This window comes from Epinephelus fuscoguttatus, linkage group LG7 (genome assembly GCF_011397635.1).
Source record: "Epinephelus fuscoguttatus linkage group LG7, E.fuscoguttatus.final_Chr_v1".
Classification (NCBI taxonomy): domain Eukaryota; kingdom Metazoa; phylum Chordata; class Actinopteri; order Perciformes; family Serranidae; genus Epinephelus; species Epinephelus fuscoguttatus.
This window is the reverse complement of record NC_064758.1, coordinates 20,670,402-20,686,939: the sequence shown is the minus strand read 5'-3', so window position 1 is coordinate 20,686,939 and position 16,538 is coordinate 20,670,402. Positions and strand designations below refer to the sequence as shown.

General features: G+C 40.0%; 1 long non-coding RNA gene across 1 annotated transcript; it reads left to right on the top strand.

Moving 5' to 3' along the window:
- The first annotated feature begins 4,713 nt into the window (after positions 1–4,713).
- LOC125891324 (uncharacterized) lies at positions 4,714–16,175 on the top strand. Its single transcript, XR_007449623.1, has 3 exons — positions 4,714–5,352; positions 6,960–7,016; positions 16,070–16,175. It is a non-coding gene; the product is annotated as an uncharacterized LOC125891324 (long non-coding RNA).
- Positions 16,176–16,538: the final 363 nt, after the last annotated feature.

The window sequence follows — 16,538 nt, the reverse complement described above, 5'->3', positions numbered from 1 at the left end:
TACATACAGTATCTTTAAAAATAAACGCACTATGTCAGTACAACACCACAAATTGAATTTTTTTTTCCTTCAACAACAAACACACATGGTTGGGTTTAGGCAACAAAAACACAGTTAGGTTTAGGCAACAAAAGGAAGTGGTTAGATTTAGGAAAAAAGAACAGGGTTCGGTTTTAGAATCTTATACGACCTGAACACAACTCTCTTGGGTGTAAGTTGAGGTCTGCTGGCCACATATCATGCCGATGTTTTCGTTGATTTCTGATGCTGCAAGTCACTGCTCAAGCGCCAGATTTCAGCAACTTTGGCATGAGACCGGGCTCCATTGGCCACCATAATAAGCAGCCCCTCTGTGACGAGCTGAACAGCGTATGAAAAACCAAGATTTTTAATGTGAAACTGCTTTATTCAGTGTTTTTACCAATTTAACACTGGGTCAGTTTGTTTTGGGGAAAAAGAGACCTCTGCAGATAATACAACTTCAGATAAAAGCCTTCTGAATGTCTGGATCTTAAGATATCAGAAATAAAAGGTGTGCACACATTAGCAGGTGCTGGGCTAGCAGTCTGTCGGCGAGAAGTCAAATAGCATTGGAGGAACACCAGTTTGTAATGTAAAACTTTCAGCAGTTTTAATCACCTGGTCCATTTGTTTTGGCGAGCATGAAACCTCTGTGGATAATTCAGCTGCTGGTAAAGACCTCCTAAACAATAAACAGTAAAGGAATCCTAACCAGGAGTTCACACTTGGCACATGGGAGAAGTTTCAGTCGGTTGCAATCTGTAGTCCTCACCACCAGATGCCACTTAATCCTACACATTGCTCCTTCAGTATGTAAAAGATCTGAAATACCTCTTCCGCCTCTGGGAATTAGGCTACTAGTCCTCCTTTTCTAGTCTTATCTGTACTAAAATTGATATTAATCATCTAGTTTGATTCAACATCTTCCCCCAAAAAACATATATGTACATGTAAAGATATATTTCCCCTGAAAAAAGTGTTCATTTAGGCAACAGAGCCAATATAATGTGTTGCTATTTGTATTCACTCTCTCACGTTTTATCAAGTATATTTTTGTTATATCCATTTGACATAAATATACCTCTTATAATTATAAACGTCTTTATAAATCTGACTCTACCGGTGAATCAAAGCTATGTGCGTTCTCTCAGGATGAAATGAACCCTCTAGTTTAACCAAACTGCATGTCTTTTCTAACCTTGGACTGCCATGTGATTAGCTTTTAATGTTTTATAATTAGTAGTACCAATGGCAAAGGAGTCAGCAGGGCAGAGGTGGGGTGGGTACGCCCTTGAGAGCAGGCCTTATGAATCAACGGCTGGCGATAAATGGACTGGATCATTACTGAATCAAGTGATCTGCAGAATAATCTATTGATTTTCTGGTCTTTCTTACTTCTTTATTATTCTGTATCACAGTATTGCAACATCAGGAGGAACCCACTGATGGATGGGATGCTTGGACCTCTGCAGTGACCGTGGGGGGTTTGCTTAAGAACATAGTATATATAACACATTCCAGGGTACTGGGCATAAAACATATACAGTGACACGTAGATTTATGCTTCATATGCGTTTCCTAAATTTACCACTGACATTCTTAACTATATACAGAGCATTAATGTTTCTGAGTGAGTCATCATGTCAGTGTTGGAAGTTGTAGGAGAACTGGTGGAAGACATTGGCTGTGAGGCACTGAATATGTACACTCTGTAACAACACAGTACCACAGATAATAAGAGATGGGTCTGAACTGTGAACAAGCCCTACAATATTTATTAAACAGATTTTTTAAGCTGAATTTATTCAAATCTAATAGTGGCAGGTGTTAAAGGCTATCCATTCATAGAGAAAAGTCAAAATGCTGCTGAAAACCTTTAATCCCCCTTAAAAAAGCATGAGGTATAGTTCTTGTGTGAAATTATTCAGCCTAACCTTGAATTTCTGTGAATTGGCCAACTTTTGGGGCTCAAATGAGGATGAGATGATGTAATTATGATATGACAAATCAATTAACAAACATCCTAAATGTACTGGAGGGATACCAAGCAGTAGGTCACAATCCCTGAATCCTAAACCGTACAAGGAAGGTAAAGATTAAAGCACTATCTACCTTGTTAGTTGACTTTGCTATCGATCCCCCTCGATTCTTTATTATGTACAACAGGACACATCACAAAACTGCTAATTGGCAATAATCTGTTTGTCGATAGTTCACAAGACTGCAGAATTTAGATAAGGAAAGTTCAAGTTTAAAATACATTATCACAGCCCCACTGTTCCTATGGGCTTTGCTCCTGGAATACCTTCAAGGAGTCTCATGCTCAGAATATTTTACAGTAAATTATTGATGTATGGTAGGTGGTAGGAAAGGTGAGGGAGAAGGAAAACAAAGAGACGAGGTGACATTAGTGTTTTGCCAATGGGAAGGGAAACTTAAAGTGGACTCACTGTAAATAGTGGTTGAGTGGTTGTGAAACTTACGCACATACATAAGTGCAATCCTTGTGAAATTATACAGGACAACATGTTTCAATTTATAGTTTGAAAGTTATATAGTATATATAGTTTGATAGTTTGCATAAATATCAATTATGTCACTAAAATAATCGTTTTAACAACAAGTGATTAATGGCTAGTTAATCTCAGTCAAACAGTGGCTGGACCTGACCCTAACTTTAAAGCTGCACTAATTATTATTTTTACATAAACAATGGATCAAATGACTGTGTGTACTGTGAAAGGGTTACTTGTAGTGAAGAAGCCACATACTCATAATCATAATCATAATCATAGTAGCATTTTCGCTGCTAAACAGCCTATTTCCCTCCGAATTTGGTGAAGACCAAAACAGAGCTAAAAGGACAGACTAGATTAATCACTTGTCCAGAAATATGACTATAAATTAACACTAATGTTGTTCTGTGTCTTCTGAGAGTGTAAATAGGCAACTGTTTGCTAACATGTTCTCCATATTAGTTGAAAATATGTCAGTGTGGAGTTTGTCTGACTCACAGGATGTAGACTTTGGGTATAAGCCTGCTATTTGTGGCCATTTCAGCTGGCATTCTCCTCTCCTTCCACTATCCATGCTACCATTTTGCAAGGGTACGTCACTGCATCCTGGGCTCAACACCACCCAGGATGATTGTGATTGGTTTAGAGAAATACAAACAACCCAGAACAGTTTTTTTCTCCTTTGCCAGAATGATAATGGGTGCTTTCAGAATTTTCTCTAGCACTGAGGAGATAGGTCTGGCTACACAAGACTAGTGTGGTATTGACAGCTCTTTCTGCTGCCCACAAGGGGTGGAAACCACCCCAGTCATGTTTGTTATAAGAAAGTTACGGTAACCCCAAAATTTTAATGTTATTGGTATTGTTCAAATGGCAACCTCTTGGGCTGAAAAATAAAGCCAATGTGGAAGTGCCAAAAATGGCAGTTCATCGAATGGCCACTTGAGGCTGGCTCCATAAGCACATCAGTACCCATAGACGCCAATTTAAAATGCCCGACTCTACAGCAGAAATACACACGGCCTGGTACAAAAAATAGTTTTGGACTCTGTGGCTAATTTTTCTGTTTACGACAACTTTTTATATAACTTTTTGTTTATATTTTTATGTAACTCACCTGTTTACATTTTATTAAGGCTTATAGTTACGCATATTTAAGGGCAGAGCCACTTGACTGACCTGACTTGGCTGTCTGCAAGGTGATGTTACAGACTACGAGTCAGATCCACCCTTCGCTTATTCACAGCTTTCCCCTCTTGTCCAAATATGGTCACTTCTGGTTCCAAAAAAAAAAGGCCAAATATGAGCCTCATGGTGGTGATGTTCAGACATGCGACCATGGTGTAGTTCGTTTACAGCCTAAAATTAGCTTTTTACCTCTGGCAATCGTATTTAGGCTTCAAAAATCATAAATGTGGTCTGAATTTGTGAAGATTATTTTGCTAATCAAAACGTGTTTGTATAAACTTTTATTTGCTACAGAGAGTAATTCAAAATGTAATGGAAAGATCCCATAGGCGTGACGAGGAAACCAGGGCAATGCTAACTTCCACATTGGCCTACGGAAAAACATCATCCCTGGAGCACTCTTCATAACTAAACTAAACCAGAAAAGCACTATGTGTCTCTGCATACATGTTAGCCTTTTGGTTATCCTGACCAACAAAGTCAAAACATGTCACGGTCCCCAAACTAACCTGCAATTGTATATCTACTGATGAGTAAAGTCTGAGTCCAACATAATTTGAACAAATCAAAATAAAATCACAGGCTAATTCTGATTCTCTAAAACTACAACTCTTTTTTCGTTTTTTGATCCACCATAGTAACAGATATCAATTGATCATGTTTTAGCATTTTAGAAAGACAAATAATGACGATGATGATTTGAGAAAACGCCATTAAAATTCAGGAAAAAAACAAGGGGCACGTGGAGCAGAGGCTAACTACGAAAGGGGCGGGGCTTCGCTCGTGGGCAGCCGTGTCTGTCAGCTAGGTGGCGTAAAGTTAACGGGAAGAGCAGAAACTTATAGCCAAAGACACAGATGTTATTTTATGGAGTTTGCGAACCAAAACAGAGCAGACCGTCGGGAAATAAAAGACTTACGTTACAAACAGCAGGAGGCCAGAGTGAGGAAGCAATTTGGATACCGAATGCTAACTAAATGTAAGTACTGTTAGCTAGTTAGCTTCGGCGTTTTGTAAGCTAACATGCTAGCTACAACAACTTGATAGCGGAAGGCATTAGTGTTTGTCCATCCATGCTGAAAAATCAGTTAATGCTGCTGCGTGACATTTTGTTGCTGGCAGACAGGTGCCCACACCTGTCACCACTGCTATACCTGTGCAGACAGGGACAATATGGGTGTTTTAATTAATTAAAATGGCACACTCTTCTAGATAAGGTACTTAACACTAGTAAGCAAGTGATGAATGCTGTTAAATTAAAACACTCTTGCTTTTCGTAGCTTAATTAATTAGAAACATCTCCAAAGTAAAAGATAGTTAAATAGTAAACTGTTTTGACAAGCTGTCAGTTTAGATGGAGAGGACCAATAAACTCCAGTCCAGGTTTTCTGAGCAACACCTGCCAGTCGAGAAATTCAATTAAGGACTCCTCTTCCCACTTGGAGCAGGTCTCCAGGGCAGATCTTCCGGGCGACTCGCCCTGTAAGAAATTAGAAAATGCTACAATAAAACCCGAAAAACTGAAAAAAAATGTGGCAACTTCATTAATAAAAGCTCTCGCGCTACCCACCGTAAACACACACGTCCCTTTAGTTGGAAGTCAGCGAAAGACAGCGAAGTACCTCAGGTAAGAGTTTTTCCTTTTCCTCTCAACTACTGTACATGCTGATTTCATTTCCAAACACATCATCCTCTGCAGAAAGCGACAGCAAAAGTGTCCCTCGCTGCAGCAGTGACACCGGAAACCAGCATTGTTAAGCAGTTTTTAAACAGTTAAGAAATGTCAGTAAGGGATAGAGGACTTGGCGTGAGGACTTGTCGGTAAACACGGTGCAACTCCCAGCCTCGATGCAGCGACAGCAGCGCCGACAGCAGTAGCAGGTCTGGAGCGACTCATACAGTCTGTTAGTGAGCCTGTTTTGCCTTTGAAAATACCGGCGAGAGGACCAGCCTTTCCTAAAACTTTGTTAATTCACACAAAAGCCGTCAGAGACCGGATGAAAACTGCAGGCGACCAAACGCCAGCCCCCTTGCAAAGTTGAGACAGATAACTTTTTCCCTCAGTCTGTGCTTTAAGTCAAGGCGAGCTCAATTACTCCCATTCCCAAAATATAAAGCATACAAGAGACAGAAAACAGCACCGATGCGAGGTATTTTATTATTTATTCATCAGCTGAAACCTACATTAGTGTGGGTTATTACTGTCTGCAGCGATTCTCCAAAAGCGAAACAAGTGAACGACTTTTGGGTGCGACTTCAGCGCCGAAAGCGCCGGTTTTAGCCGAGAAAAACTTAGTGAAACTCCTCTGGTTGCCCCTAAACAGGTAGTAGCCGTCATACAGTATCATTTACCGTAAATAGAGGAACTACTATAAATGCAATCAATATTCAAAGCTTGAAATGCGGAAGTTGTGCTGTTGAAGATTGTCTGTAAATGAAAATATATTTGTCCTTTTCGTGCATGTGTGCTGGGTTAATTGGGGCTGTGGTGTCAGATAGTAGACAAAAGTGTGACCTGCTAAATGCATGACTTCATCAATATTTCTATACTAATTATTGTACTTCAACAAGCTATTGTGCAAAAAAAAAGCATAAATAAAACACCATCATAAATAACACACCATTATTAAAACGTTCTGAAAACCTGATCAGTTGCCCAAAATTTGTCAACTGTTGACAGGTTATGCACCTCTCTGACACCACAGTGACTCACCCACAGACACACTCGCATATGCACACACACCTTATTTGCTATGGTAAATAAGATTTTTCTGCTGTTCCTGCTCTTAGTGGCTGTAAGGCAGGTTTTTCTGACTTCCACCTACTGTTGAACAAACAATCTGTTTAAAACACTGCACGGATCCTGTGTGCTTGGTTAGTTGTGATCTCTACAAAACGCCACTTTGATGTGAGATTTAATTTAACACGCTTTTGTAAAGGGTCACTGTTAGTTCTCTCGTGAATATATAAATGTGTGTGCTGTGCGCTTGCCACTGTGTTTGTTATTATTCTCAGGGATGAAGATAAGGACAGGAATAGATCACTGGCACTTTAAACCGGGAGTTCTCATATTCTCGCCGGATCTTTCTCCTTTGCTAATTATTGTGTTGTTTTCAGAGCAAATATGTCATATCCATGGCGACCAGGCAGGTTTATTGTCTCTCCCGTGCAATAGCTCACAAAAGTAATTAATTATCCCTTTTTTTTCTCTCTCTCCTGTCTTTGGTTAAACAGATCATTCATGGAAAGCCATCTTCTATATTAAAAATGCCACTGCTAGTACAACACAAGGTAAACATGAAAGTTCTTTTTCAATTTTACATTTTTGATGTCCCTTTTCAGTGCTTTGATTTTTTTGTCTCACAAATCAGTTGTAGATTAAATAAATTTATACTGTAAAAAGATGCATTATGCGCACAGTGTGTGCTTTTGAGGTATTTTCCATAATACCCTCATAATGCAGCAGCTGTGCAGCCTAACTGTTGCAGATGTATTCATGCATGCAAAGCAAGCACACACTTGACACTTAAACAGGCAAGCTTAAAAACACATGTTTAGACATGAAATCAGCTTGCATTTTGTGTGATTTGAATAGCAAGTTTTTGCCAGACTAAAGATACGTTTACTTCAGTGGTGTCTCTTATTTTATGAGGTCACCAAAAATAATAACCAACAGCAGGTGACACTACAGGGTACAATAGTTCACCTCAGTGCACTGCAGTGGTATTGTAAATGCACTTTCATACAGCCTGTCCAAATAGGGCTGTAAAGTGATCAGTTGAAGCAGTTTCCAGCTCTTCATCCTGTGTGCTCCCCCAGTGTAACTCTGGAATGTGACGGCATGTGTCTGCTGTCCGAAGGTCCATCTCTAGCTGGACACCAGCCAGCCTTCACTGTCAGGCTGGTGGTACAGGTTCTCATCTCTCTTCGGCATTGATGAGACAGTGCAATATCCATCTGTCAAACATACTGCCCTTCTTTCTCTATCTCTCTTTTGCTCGCTCTCTGCCTTCCTTCTTTCATAATTTTTCATCGTCACCACAGGTTAAAGTAGCGCTGGGCAAATATTCCGAGCTGAGAAAGCAGAGATGCTTATTGTCCATTTGTGCTGTTTTAATTGCAACTTGGTTTGTGTGTTTAGTTCAGTGTTTATGGATGTGGTCCTCTAGGCCTTTTGATTGGGTCTCTCTCTTTCTCTCTCTCTCTCTAAAATGGCACTTGAATTGTTGCCTGTAGTGCTGTGCTCCTGGTTCATTCGACTATTTGAGAATCTCATTGGTTAATCAGTGTGCGATGCCTCCAACATTCTTATTTCCTGCAGCCCTATCAGTCAGTGAAATGCCTCATGTCTCATAAGTACCCATCTGCATCTGTCAAGGGGTGTGTAGAATTAAACCCATGTGTATTCCTTTTCTGTTTGACCTTGGCTGTGGACCTCAGGTCTTTGATGTCAAATAAGCGTCAGTAATCCCAGGCGGCATTTGACAGGCTTCAGGAGCCATTACTTTTGTTTCCCAGCACATAAGCTTTATCAATTGCCCTCAGTGTAATGATTTTGTATACAAATTCACACTACCGCAACCATAGTGTTTTGCCTTGTAAAAATATACTGCCTTCAACACGCACTGTTATACCAGCACAAATGGCACACATGTTTTTTTAATCATCATTATTGTTTTTATTTTAGTGCTAAGGAAATGTCCTTTTTGCATGCTTGATCAGCCAGTAGAGAAATCCAATATAATGGAGGTTCAAGGTGAATTGCATCCCGTGCATTTCCCCCCTTCCACTGAAGGAATATTCCAGAGCAAAATAAACAAATCACACAGACAACAGTAATATAGGGTTGATTTTGAAGGCATGAAATAAGTATCGATTAAATCCTGCAGTTCATAGATGAAAATGGCCTTTTTGGTAATTTGTCCTGGGTCCTTTCAATACGATGGAGAAAGAGAGAGAGGCATGGACTGGGGCAGAGAGAGAGGCTGCAGAAAAGGTGGAGAGGAAGAACAGAGAGAGGAATAAGACAAGTGAACAGTGAAAAAGACAGAGAAGAGCTTTTGCGGAGTTGAGAAAGGGACATGCTGCCCCTTTCCGAGCTCATTATCATTCTTAATAAGTCTTAAGGAAAGAAGGAGCATTGAGTGTAAATGCACGGTAATCCTTACACTGGCCAAGGTTAGTAGGGACGTCAGCACATGCGCACCGTTCCCAGCTGGCCACTTTGGGACAGGGAGGGGACCAGAGGAGCACAGTTAAGGATAGATGTTCAAGGAGAAAGTGAGGACGTTTAGACACTGTATAAAGGTTAGGTCCTTTCCCCCAGCCTGTAGCTTTTCAGTGCCTGCACCACCTGGCATTTAGTGAGTAAACAGTTCTGCATCAGACTAAAAACAGCCGTATTTGCTGCAAGACTTAGAGAAGGCTGTAATAATTAAGAAGCAGAGCTGAACAAGCATTGACAGGTGAGGAATACAAAGCTTGATTAAAAATCGAAATAGGACAGTTTTGACTTTGGCACCATTCAGCACAAGGGATTCAGTCTTGTACTCAAAGTAACTTGGCTGCAGTACATGCTTAATTCACTGTTCTTTGGGTGTGGTCCAAAAACAAGCATTAAGATGAATTGGATGAACTGGTGACCAATTAACTCATTTGACAAATTGCCAGCCACTTGTAGTGGTTGTTCAACCATGTTCCTTTAATGGAAATCCAATGCAGTATGTATTTATATACTATACTAAGCTTACAGTCCAGTGTTGTATCACCTTATGCATTCTACAGGTTTAGTAATACTATAGTATTCCTGTTCATTAATCAAGTTAGATGCAAAACATGTCCAACACATTAATCTTAGTCCGCAATGAAACCACAGCAGAAGGTGATTTTTGTACTTCGAGTAATTTGTACAGAGAGGGTTTTTAGCTGTCACATTGTTTTATAAGGGGTCAATTTTAAGCCCTGTTTCAAAACTTGCACATCAGTGTAAGTTCTTCTGATACTTGAATGTAAACTGCACACCATTGTTGAATGTGGAATTCACTTTAGAGAGTCAGATTTTTGCGTACTTCAGTCCTGTCGCTACTACCAATGTATGGAAGTTCTGCCAGTATATAAAACTATCTGTAAAAAAACTTAAAATAATTTATTTTCCTTAGCATAATTAACTCCTCAATATAACTGCTCAAGAATGCCTTAACTCTTCTATTTTAGGGGTGGGAGTTTTTGGGTATTTCAAAATTCTTATTCATAGTGTTACAGTTTTAATGAATCGCTTCTTGATATCAAAATTGACTCTCGATGTCAAAATTGATTTCCGATTCAGCTAGGAAATTTGCCCTTTCCTTTCTGGCTCTTACTCCAGTGCACTGTGTGCTAAACTTAACACACGTTTTTAGTCTAATGAATTGCAATATGAAAAGGGCTTGGTTTGGGATGTAATGATATATTGATTTTCTCAAATGGCGAAATGGCAAAAAAAAAATAAAAAATGCCGTCATGAGATTGTATCAAGATAAACCACAATATAACCTGGCTATCTCTTTTTGTCAAAAATTGTTAGTGCTTGACATTAACACTTGCCCAGGGCAAATAAAACTGTGGGCAAGTAGAATTTCTCATACAGTTGTCCAATCAGGTAAGTGAAACATAAATGCAATGTCTAATGTAAGGTTATCTGAAAATAAAATGTGTATGTCTGAAGCAGAGCTTTTCCAACTGAGATGTGTGGTAACTTTTATTGCCCAGTAGCTAACCCTAGTGCCATTCCACTACAGTTCAGCCTTGAACTGTAGTGTCCTTATGAAGACTTCGTAAAAATAAATCCATAATAATAAATCTGACGTTGCATGTCTTCTGTGACTATTTATCAATTTCTACATGGTGAAAAAAGCTATTGTCAAGACCAGTTCCGATCAAAGTTGCTCAGTCGAGCATGAATTAAAAAATGTTCAACTGCTGTGTATAGATATAGTAGAATAATCGGCACTGCTTCCGCACTGTGTGGCCCATAGAGCAGGTGTATTAGAGACTTCTGCTGGCCGAGCCAGCTACATCCGGTGTAGTGCCCCCTAACTTGACTAGGGATAAAATGATTCAGTCATGCAGTTATATATAATTTAACTGTACGTGGCTTGTTGGCCACAATTCCTACTGTAACAGTTATGGCACCAAACCAAAATGCAGCTTGTGCTGGTTTGTACAGGGTAGGCACATTGGACTGATTGAAGTGCACATGTGAAGGCACATTGTAGCAAGGCTCAAGCACTCCAACCATATGTTAATTTGGTATTCTCAAAGACATAAGTTACAGTATATGCGAGTGTGGTCGGATATCTGCAGCGATTAACACTCCATAGCATTAGTTGTTTTCAGCATAATGTTGTAGAACACATACACAATGTAATGTTGTTATTAGTGTGCAAAAATTAGATTTTGGAATCTGGATTCGACTCAGAATTGCACACGATAAGAAGTGTGATTCCTAGGGTGATTGATTTTTTTCCTCTTACTCCTGTATATTATGCCAGAATTTCTTAATGACAAATATGTGCCACTGGTTACCCTTTATGGCGGCTTTAAGGATTCTAGTTCAATCAGCTTTAGTATCACATGATCAAAATGATTTTTCAAATGATTTCCTCCCACACAAAACAATATTAAACCTGGGACAATAATGAATGTGGTCCATTTGTTGCAATGAAAATGATTAGAATAAGATAATTTTAGCAAACAGAACTTTCTATTTGCATTTTCAGTATAAACATTACTCTTTAGAGGGGTGACACATTATCACTCAAATGTTTTCACCTGCTGGAAAAGTTGTCTTGAAGCCATGTTAGCATGTTACCAGAAAATCTTTATTTTCCCGCAGACATTTTGGTTGTTCAAATATAAGACATATTTTCCAAGCTTGGAAATGGTCTGCAATTAACATGACTAAGTTTTGAATATACATTATTTTTGTATTTTTTAGAATATCCCAAAACATGTCTATAGTTACACAAAATACATTGCTAATTTAAAGTCTAGTGCGACGCTATGCCACTGATGAATCCTTGCTAGTATCATGTAATGCACATTGACAAGACCAGATCGTTTCATCGCCAATGACGAATCCCTTCTGGGTTCAGAAAGACTCAGTCAAAGGAGAGAAACAGAAAAATGTAGAAAATCTGAGACTTGAGGCACATTAAGATACATGAATATTCACTGTTAATGTGGCGAATTGCTAAATGATGCTGGTGACAGTTACCACTGACAGATAACTAACTAGCCCAAGTGGGAGGCTGCTGCAGTACCATGGTCCGTGTTGCTGTGTCGTACCAGCTGACATCGTATAATATTGGCCATGAATAATTCAAACTGCCCCAGGAGTGATGCTGCCTGTCTCGCAATAACTTGGGGAACAGGCATGCAAAGTCAGAAAATAGACAATGTACGAATATGACATATTTCACTGTATTTATTGGTAAGCTAACTGACATTCATTTGTTGCTAGCACACTAGCTAACAAATACCATTGTCACATCTGGCACTGCCCATATTCAGCACAAACATCACCTCGGCAGGCCATGGTTACTCGCCTGGATTCGCTCATGTATAACTGTACTGTTTGACTCAAACTAAGCCTAGATGATCTCAGCCTAGATCAGAAAGTTGGCTTTTAATAGGTTGCTTAATTACAGACAACACTTAGCCTAATGATACCCCGTGATTCAGTCAAATATGTACAGATGTCCGCACTAGCAATATCCAGCCACTGTATTGAGTTATTGATCCACTTGGATGGAAAGACTGATGGGACATTACACTGATCAACTTTCATTTATGAAAGTATCCCAAACACTCAGGTTCAGGCAAGCTGGCAAAATAGTTATTAGTAATATTTATAAAACAAACATTTGTTCAACAAGAAATAAATGATACAAACTTCAAACTTGTCTACAGGATCTTTGGTTTTCTATCCCCCAAAAAGGGGCAGAGCCTTGACATTGTACTGGTCTGGACTATTAGTATATGCGGCTAGTGGGCGGCTGGAATGCTACAAAGTGCCTATGTAGTAATGTACGGCTGTATTACTATATAGACGTACCCATTTTAAACTACTTAAATAAAATCATGGAAATCTGGTAAAATAGTATGCAATTTTAGTTGAGAGTTTTGAAAATTCTTTGGTAAAAATGTGCAGAAACCCTGGACAGAGTTTTTAAAATTTTGGGACGATATTTACCTTTGGAAAGAAACTCGATCCTTGGAATGGTCTCAGGTTTATACTGTTGGTACATGTAATTCTTGATGATGACCCTGTGGGTCCTCTTAGGAATATGTTGGCTTAATTGTCTAAGAGGGGGACAACAGTCAAATAAGTAAATGAAATTAGAGCTGATGGTATAGAGTGGGGGGTGCCCTTTTGTCTTGCTCAATGTAATGCCATCTCTGTGTCTTTCTGTCATGTAGGGATGATTTACCCAGAGACAGATGTTCTCAGACCTTTGCTCGTGAACCTGCACCGTTTTGTTCTATTTTTGCCCTTTTAAAGGTTAGGAAGTGAAACATGTCAGCCTGTCTTGATTGCTGAGGTGGTGTCAGTTGTTGTGTTCTACTGTTTAGTGAGTCTGGAGGCTGCGCTGGTGGTGGACTTCACTCTGACTGGTCTGAAAACGTTGCCTTGTTACACATTGAAGATGTTTTCAGGAGCATCTCTTCTGTACCATTCTCCTCATCTGTCTGCGTTTTGGTTGGCAACCTACTCCATTACTGCCCCCTCCCCCCCACCAACACCACCCCTCCACCCCCTCCAGGGAGCCTTGGGAGGCAGAGAGCCATCACCATGGTGATCTGAACACAGATCCCCCACACACCGGTCCATTGTGACTGGCATGCGTTGAGGTGAGAGGGAACAAAATGTCACAGCAAGTTTTTTTTTTTTTTTTTTTTTTTTTTGTGTTTTTGTTTTTGCCTCAATTCTCAGTGGGATTGTGCTCTGATCCATGTGCTCAGTTACACTGTAGGGACCGCTGAAGAGACTGTGGGAGTTAGGGAAACAAGTTTATTGGAGAAATGAATACAGTAACATGGAAATGGACTGTAAATACTAATAAGTTCGTGTTTTTGTTTTCCCTTTTTTTGTAGTCGTGTTTAGCATCAGGGCGAAAACACAAAAGAAGTGTCATGAGGGAGTGTCATTGTTATTATCTGATTAAAAGTGTGTGCAAATTCTCCAAATAGGCATAGCCCAAAGTTAAACAAAACCAGCAGGGTTTTTAATAATTTAATGGCTTCTTAGTTTTTATGGTGTGAAACACACAATATTAATTCAATCAGCATATGAGTTTTGTAAATGGGCAGATATTTTACAATGATAAGGTAGTTTAATTTGGGTGAAATTATATGCAGTATGGCAGTGTGCTTAACATTCATAAATTATACATGAAAAAAAGAAAGAAACCTTTCACTATGTTGTCATATAACCCTGCTGTATTAGTAAAGATACTTTAAGGGCCAGGTGTCTTTTTTCAGTTGTTCACAACAACCGTGCCCAGTTTATTTTTTATTAGAGCACTCTGGCTTTTTTGTGCAGCCACTCTGATCACTTCTAGTTGAAAATCTCTTTAACAGAAAAGCACTGGTGACATCACTGCCTCTCCTGTAACATGTCAGTCAGAAACTGTCACAAGCGTGAAGGCAGATGGGCCGGACACTGAATGTTGCTGGTGAGTTTTGTGTTGTAAGCTTGTTGTTAATTGTGTAGGCAATGTCACATTACATTAGCTACCTAGCTAACGTTAGTGTCAAAATATTGTTATAGAAACATACCCACGTGTACCACATCATTAAGATAAAGGGCTCGGAGCGCTTTTTCTTACGAAGTGCTGGGATTAAGCGCTCCCCAGTGACCTGCCACCACGTTTCTGCCAAATAAAAATCATGTATGGACACAGGCCCTAACTGGAACTTCTCCCTTCTGCTACAAACAGATTGTTGTTTGTCCACAAAGGGCAGCGGGGACAAATTCAAGGAGCTCATAGTTGTCGAACCCCCGAGTCATGTCGAAACCCATTACAAGAAAACTTGTTAGACTGAGTTGTTTCAACATAAGTGAAAATGGCAAGTCCCTGCACTGCTAAATCTGATTACACAATATTTATGACAACCTATACAGTTTTCCTGGCAGATTTGTGATAGTTATGCTGGTGGCAGATCGGCTACTAGAAGACTCTTCATGCCCAAGATCTAACTTGCTCCAAGCTTCACTGTACTTCTGCCATAGCGACTCGAGATTAGTTTATGGTGATACCCTTCGAGCTCTCAGTTAATGCCGACCTTTGACCTGTTTGACCGAGGCGACATGCTATTGGTTGAAGGCCTTGAAGAGGAAAGGGGGGTTATAGGTAATGTGGCATCGAAGAGTTGGAGCAGATTTTGCCCTCAACCCTGAAGAAGATGTGGGCTGTGTGCTATGACAGGTCCAGGGTTGCCCTCAGTCCCAGAGGTTGGGAGGGAGGGTCAGCCTGTGCCAGAGGGCACAAGGGTGGCTTCAAACACACAACCCTAACGTCTGGCATAATGTCCGGGCCTCCTGGCCTCTGCTCCATGTAGGGTATCACCCCATAGCTCCTATGATATTAAGTATTAATTTGATTGTCTTGTCTTATCTCAGTATTTCTATACATACATTTTATACATAATTTTTTTTTGTTATGGAGTTAGTTATGCAGTGTGTATACTGCATACATATGCGTTTACTTCCACAATAACCTGTTTTATTATGCAAGAACCAGAAGTCTCATTAATATTTGTTGATATGTAGCTATAGCAGTCAGGTCTTTTCGTGCCAAGTCTGTAAGAGTCTGCCATCTCCGTTCCCTGAGCAGATGCAAAGGTGCAGGTCCTGAGAGATCCTTTTATGTTTCGAGACCTCTCCTTGCTCCTTTGACTGCGACCTCAACCACAACACAGCTCTGTCTCAATCAGCTCTTTGCTGTAATCCCACTTCAGAATTCCTCTTGGCTAAGGGAGTAAATAAATTTTTCAGCGTTTATTAGAATACAGCTTGCCAGAAGGGACTCCTCTCTCCTCTCCTATAGCTGCTCCAGTAATTAGCAAATTGATTAGGAGAACTTCAACACACCTCCTTGGCTCTTATCTCCCCATTCTAGGACAATATTGCTGTGCCATGGGACAGCGTAAATATTTTAAGGGAAACCCTCAGTGAATCTCATTAAATGGCTATGGGGCAGAGCAGCTGTCTCCTGCTGAAGGTCCCAGCCAATTTTCTAAACTATGATTAAAGAAAAGTTTTGGATTATTTAAACATGCCATGTCCTGTGGGTTTTTTTCAGTGCCACTGAAGACCTCTGTGATTCCCCCACCCCTCCGTGCCAGGACTGCTCCTTTCCCTTTGGATCTATTAGTTTGAAATCGTTTGGGTGATGACTCTTTGAAAGTGGTGGTCATTCTGGGATGCCGTGTTCAAAATGCAACAAAGACCTCTCTTTTATGCACAAATGCTAATTAAAATTTTTACCCCCCATCCCCAAGCTGCAGAGGGAAAGACTTGGTAGCAATTTGGCAGATAATCAAATTGCATTTTAAATGGAGCCGTTTAAAGATGACTGGGGTCTGCTCACAGGAAGACACAGTGGCACGAATTAAGCTCGAATAAGCTGCTATGTGCATAGAGGAACAATACAACAAAATACACATCACAATAGGAGGCTGCATTTATGTAAATGGACAACATGCAATGTTTGATTTATGTTTTTATTTTAATTAGTTAAAAGGAGCTCAGGTACACAGTCAGAATTGTTT